Source organism: Protopterus annectens, chromosome 8.part0 (genome assembly GCF_019279795.1).
Source record: "Protopterus annectens isolate FY-2018-M chromosome 8.part0, PAN1.0, whole genome shotgun sequence".
In the NCBI taxonomy this organism is placed as follows: Eukaryota; Metazoa; Chordata; order Ceratodontiformes; family Protopteridae; genus Protopterus; species Protopterus annectens.
Genome location: NC_056741.1, coordinates 1,810,765,241 through 1,810,771,715, shown reverse-complemented (window position 1 = coordinate 1,810,771,715; position 6,475 = coordinate 1,810,765,241).

The window sequence follows — 6,475 nt, the reverse complement described above, 5'->3', positions numbered from 1 at the left end:
GTTTTTTGTTACTTGTGCTATTTAAGGTGGTGGGTTTGTCTTTTGAGCCTTGCCTAAAAAAGACACTATGGGGTGGCAAGAGCCTTGGCCAGTATTCAAAAGCCTAAGTGTGACAGGTGCAAGCCATCTCTAGTGAAGCAGTGTGGCTTGTCGAGCATGTCATCCCAAGCGAAAAGACACTGGATCCCCTTTGAATGACACAAGAAACTTAGCCAATTGTTGAAATTGATAATTTTTTCTTTATACCGTGGTATCTTTCTTGGTGAGGGCAGGATGATACTCAGGGTCAGGGTCATACTGGCCTTGGCTACGTGATCAGAGAAATCTTCCATGTCTCTTTTTATGTAGTCCAGGGAGGTACGGCTCAGGTCATTCACACCAACATGGACAATGACAGAGTCGTATTTGTACTTGTTCTGGAGTGACCTGAGTGCTTGTGTTATGTGGTGGATCCTGGCACCCGACAGGCAGCTAACAGTAACCTTCTCCTTATTCAGCCTAGTGAGTGGGACGTCAGTATGCCTGACTATAGAGTCACCTATTACTAGTATGTTGGGTATGTTATTTTGCCTTAAGGGCTGTGATTGCATGGCACACTGGCTTTGTGAAGTATGTGTTTCATGGTTTGTGTTGGGGGTGGAGGTTGCTTGGATGACTGCTTTGCAGGTCTCTGTTGCTTTTGCAGATTTTTATTTAGAGCCTCCGAGTATGCTTTTCTCCTCCTCTTGACTGTCTGATCCAGTCTTGGGTTGAGAGAGCCTAGCCTCCAGGTTGGCTGTATAATTTCATCTCTCGCATGTATTAGTGTTTGGTGGTAGGAGGAGTGGGTTGTCTGTGTACACGAGGCAGTTGTAACATTGCTCAAAATGCCCAGATTCACCAGTTGGACTGGAGAGGACACCTGAAACTGCCCTTTGGACATGCCTGGATAGGTACAGTGAACTGTTTTACTGAATGTCTGGTAAGGTCGAATAGACAGCCTTGTCCTTCTGCACAGTACTAGTGCTAGGGTTATAAGTGCTTGCTATGAGTTTTGAGCAAGTGCCGGGCTGAGAAATGAATGGCTTGAGTGCTTAAGTTGAAAGTTTGTCTAGTTGCAAGGGAAAAATTGAAGAGGATACTTTGTGGAGCCAGGAATAGTTATACCCTAGCTAACTGGCACTGTCTGGCATGCAAAACCAGGCAAATGCGTTTTTTATAGTAGGCATAGTCGGCGTTATGCATAGGCCAGCTAGGGGCTGCCTAGGATGCGGCACTTTTCAGTATTTATTTGGTGAAGGTAGACCAGGATGGGGGGCACCAGGTGGTGTGGTAGGGGGCGCCGTGGAGCTCTTTTGCCTAGGACACCAGTTGATCTAAGGCCGCTCCTGATAGTAGGGAAATGAAAGAGATAGAAATTAGCCCAAAATGGCCAATAAACTACTAATTTCTGGGCTGAAACCACTCCTCCAGGGACAGACAGGCTGCTCAAAGCTCCCCTCTCTCACAGCTGAACAGAGAAACTTCCTTCTATCCAAGCAAGGTATGGGCAAACACTGAGATTTGTAACACAGCCCTGAATTCAGCACTAACCTGAAAACTGGACTATACTAGCTTAGAAAGGCGGGAAACAAGTATATTTTTTTTGTATTTTTTCAGAAAATAAAGCAGATACAATAAAAAAAAAACACTTTAAATGCGCAGAAAAGGATACTTACTGTTATATATCTCAGATCAGAGTTGTAGTCAATGCCCCTAGTAATAAAGTAGAAAGAAATTGAAATACAGTAAAAGCAGATGAATAAAGTGCAATTTTTTTCTATATATATATATATATATATATATATATATATATATATATATATATATATATATATATATATATAAAACAATAGAAAATGAACAAACTGATTTAAACAAGTTACGCAATTAACCAGAAAAAAGCTCCAAACTGATCCCAGTTCCAGCAGTCTTCAATCAGACAAGTTCTAACTGCACACTCCTGCCAGTAGGGTGCAGGGGAACCTTCTCCAAAAAAGGTGGCCTGGATCAGTGCTCACGTTATACAAACAAAGCTATTCACTTTCATTTACTGCCCCTTGGAAGAGCGCATCTAGCAAAACAAATCTATTCTATAAGAAGCAATATTCATCTTGTTTTTAAAGTCTCTCTGGTATGTCAAATACTCATTTAATATTTCTTGCATTTTTGCTACATAGTCAAAATGAGACATAATGACAACCCCCCCCCCCTTGTCTGGCTTCATTAGTCTCACTTCACTATTGTTAGCCAGTTCAAATAAGGCGTTCCTTTCTTCAGTATTAAGGTTGTCATTATTACTAAAGTTACCTGTTTTAACCATTTTTTTCCTCATTTCATTGACACACAACTTTTCAGAAATTAATATATCCTTATGAACAGGAGTAGACTGACGGTTTTCTGATATAAAAATATTATCATTCCCTGTAACCTGTGTGTTACATAACAAAGTGTTTTTTTTCGTACGTATTGTCTTTACTTTACAGACATTAGTCAGTTTCTTTTCTTTTTGTTATTATTTGTTGTGAAAGTCTTCCTTCCTTTATTTTTTTTGTTTCCTTGTAAACAATTCGGATCTTCAGATTGCTGAATACTTCCATCCAGAATTTCAAAGTTGTCAGGGGCATCGTCTTGTTTCATAGGGGTTGACTGATCTTTACAGACAATAGATGCATCATTTCGTAAATGGTTTCTGTTTGCTCTTTGTCTAACATTATTTATCTTTCCAGTCCAGTAATTAATATACAAAACAGTTCTTCAAGCCATGCCAGTTGCACAAGTGCAATCATCATTATTAAGTCTAGATTTACTTACAACAATGATAAGCAAATCATGCAACTTTTGGCAAGAGGGACACAAATCATCAGTGTTATCAGCTGTTACGTTTTAAATATGCATACCATTTATTACACTGTACCAGATATTTGTGCATTAGCAAATCATTAATTGCATACTCATTTAAGAAATCCATATTCATCTTTGAACGAATAAAATATTGTAAAGAAAGTAAAGACTATCAAATGACAGTAGCAGAGCAGCACATTTGTTTCTACCTGTTATCCATGTCCTTAACATGTCCCTCTTCTTCTTTTGACTGCTCCTGTTAGGGGTTGCCACAGCGGATCATCTGTTTCCATTTCTTCCTGTCCTCTGCATCCTGCTCTGTCACACCAACCACCTGCATGTCCTCTCTCACCACATCCATAAAATTTATCTTAGGCCTTCCTCTTTTCCGGTTACCTGGCAGCTTCATCCTTAGCATCTTTTTCCCAATATACTCTGCATCCCTCCTCAGCACATGTCCAAACCAATGTAAACTTGCCTCTCTGGCTTTGTCTCCAAACCTTCCAACCTGGGGTGACCCTCTAATATACTTATTCCTAATCCTGTCCACCCTTGTCACACCCAGTGCAAATCTTAATATCTTTAACTCTGCCACGTCCAGCTCTGACTCTTGCCGTTTTGTCAATGCCACTGTCTCCAACCCATATAACATAGCTGGTCTCACTACCCTCTTGTAGATCTTCCCTTTCACTCTTACTGGTACACGTCTGTCACAAATCACTCCTGACACTCGTCTCCACCTACTCCATCCTGCCTGTACTCTCTTCTTCACCTCTCTTCCACACTCACCATTACTCTGAACTGCTGATCCCAAGTATTTAAACTCGTCCACATTCTCCACCTCTACTTCTTGCATCCTCACCATTCCTCTGTCCTCCCTCTCATTCACACACATATATTCTGTCTTAGTTCTGCTGACCTTCATTCCTCTTCTCTCTAGAGCATCTCTCCACCTCTCCTGTATATATAAAAAAAAAAACTAAGAAAGTTGCTAGAATAACAGGATGTGTTTGCCTTCATAATGTGAAGGATATGAACTCTGAAACTCAAATGTATGTCATTATTTAGTGACTTCAGTCCTTGGTAGTTTGTCTGAAAAACCACAGATTTTATACGGAAAAGAACAAAAATATGAAGCAATAATCTGGATGTTCTGCCAGTCTAGACAGAGGCATTAAAGGTAAGGGTAAATGTCACAGACAACATTGCACTGCATTTCTGATAGCATCATGTAGTGTTTTATGGGTTTGAAAGCGAACAAAACGCTTGCCAATTTTTTCCCTATAATTAATAGTACATGGAGCAGAAAAAGCTGCATGCACTACAAAGAATTATAATAGTCTCGCTGATCATGACCCTGTATTATGTGTTCTCATCTTGGATGCCAAGATTCCACCTCTCAAACTTCGCTCTCGAGGTGAATTTCTTGGCATCTATATCTCAAACACACAAGCACGTTATGATCGGTGCATTGATCATAATACTCTATGTTAAGTGTGGCAAACTGCAGATAACACGTGCAGTAGTCACTTTCCAGAGCGATGTCTTCATTGTTGTATCTGAAAAACACAAAGTTGCAGCAGTACAAAAAAGGTAAAATAAAGCTTTCCTTTCTAGTATTGGTGTACTTGTCGTTATACTGCCCTGTACTGTCTGAAGTGAACAATGCACCTATACATGCTGCAAAACAGTATCTTTAGAATTACTACTTGCCATTTGGCCATAACACCAGTCCTGCTGCACTACTGGTAAAATTAGAAATTACTTCTCTGAAGAAGTTCATTCAAGCAGCATATCAAAAGTTGTACTTAATTTAACATCTTCAACATTCTTTGTGCCTTTTGTGTTAACCTCGCATCTGATACTTGACAGTTAAGCATGACAGTGGAACTATGCTGTCACTTACCACAATTGTGCAGTGAAGCATTGAAATAACTCTCTAGAAAAAACACTTAAGCATGAGGAGGAAAACTGTCTGCTATACAGTATGCTGATATAAAACACAGCCCACAAGTGACTCTGTAAGCATCAAGTGTTATCTGTCCAATTATTGTTCCTCTTTTGTGAATGTCATTGCACATAGCTGTGGCCTGTTTGCCTGGGCAACCATGTACCATGCAGAAGTCTGCCACATTGGATGCTGTGCTACTACTACTGGCTGCCCACATCACTATCATCACTGGTGTGAGGAATGATAGGAGCTGCAGTGTCATTATGGGGCAGTTGTGCACTGGACCGGTTATACAATCGTGCAGAATACAATATGCGGTAAACATCCTGCTTATGCAGTAGCAGGGCCGTACTGAAGGGCACACCCAGACTCACCTTGTCAATAAATGGGCTTTCAGCAACCCGAATACTTGATCAGTGGAGATCCATGTCTGGGATAAAATGCTCCTCATTAACTTGTCTAAGATTAGCGACTGATATCATTAACCAGTGTATAACTGGGTAGCCTACATCACCTGCAAAACAAAGTAGGGGCGGGACACATTTAAAGAAAAGGGGGATACTGATAAGCAATACATTTTCCAAAATATACCTATCCGTAAGAGTAAAAAAGTTTGCACTTGCCAACAAGATGACCAAAGGTTATCCTGACAAACAGGATGAGAGAACCATGGACATTGCCAGGACGCTGGGCTGACACATTTGTGATGCATTTGATGGAATGGTAGCCCTTCCTGTTCTGATATTGCTCACCCCAAGGTCCAGATGGGGCTCTAATAGCAACATGGTTACAATTTATTCCACTAGGAACCTCATGAGAGTGTGTCCTTTGATAGAAGGTACATGTGGCTGTGACTCATTCCTGCAGCAATGTTGGAGGATAAATATACTGATCCACATGAACCAAGAGTATTTTGAGGAACTGATAAATTATCTTGAACAATTTAGATGTAATACCAGAACAAGGATTAGGAGGGTTTTTTTTCCTCCAAATTCAAAACCACAAAAATATGACTGTAGAGGTGCAGAGGAACAACAGCTGCATTATTCTTATAATGCATTTCATACAATTGTTTGCAAACTCATTTGTTCCACATGTACTGCTTTTTTTTCAAGAATGAAAGCTGCAAAGACTTAATCATAGGAAATCACAGGAACAAGAAAAAATACAAATTTAAAAAGCAAAACATAGTAAACAAATTGCTTATAAATGTGTCTAATAACAGGATTTTTTTTAGACTTTATATCTGTCATTATTATGTTGACTATTGGTGGATGATATATTGTCGTGTTTGCAAGTTGGCTTTAAAAAAGCACTGGTGTAATGTATACGGCAAATTAGTTTGGACAGCTGTAACTCCTATTTTTAAATATGTTTTATTTCAATTTTTTCATAACTATGTTTATATAGACACACACACACACACACACACACACACACACACACACACACACACACACACACACACACACACACACACACACACACACACAAATAAAATAAAATAATTTAAACTTTACATCTAAAACTATCACTTTTAAGACTTTTCTGAAGAAGTGATTTTTTTTTAAAGATTGTGTTCGACTGACAGTCTAGTTTATAAGTTTTCAAACGGGGTAAAACTGCAAAGGTTTGCAAAAAAGGTTTTGCTTCTTCACTTAA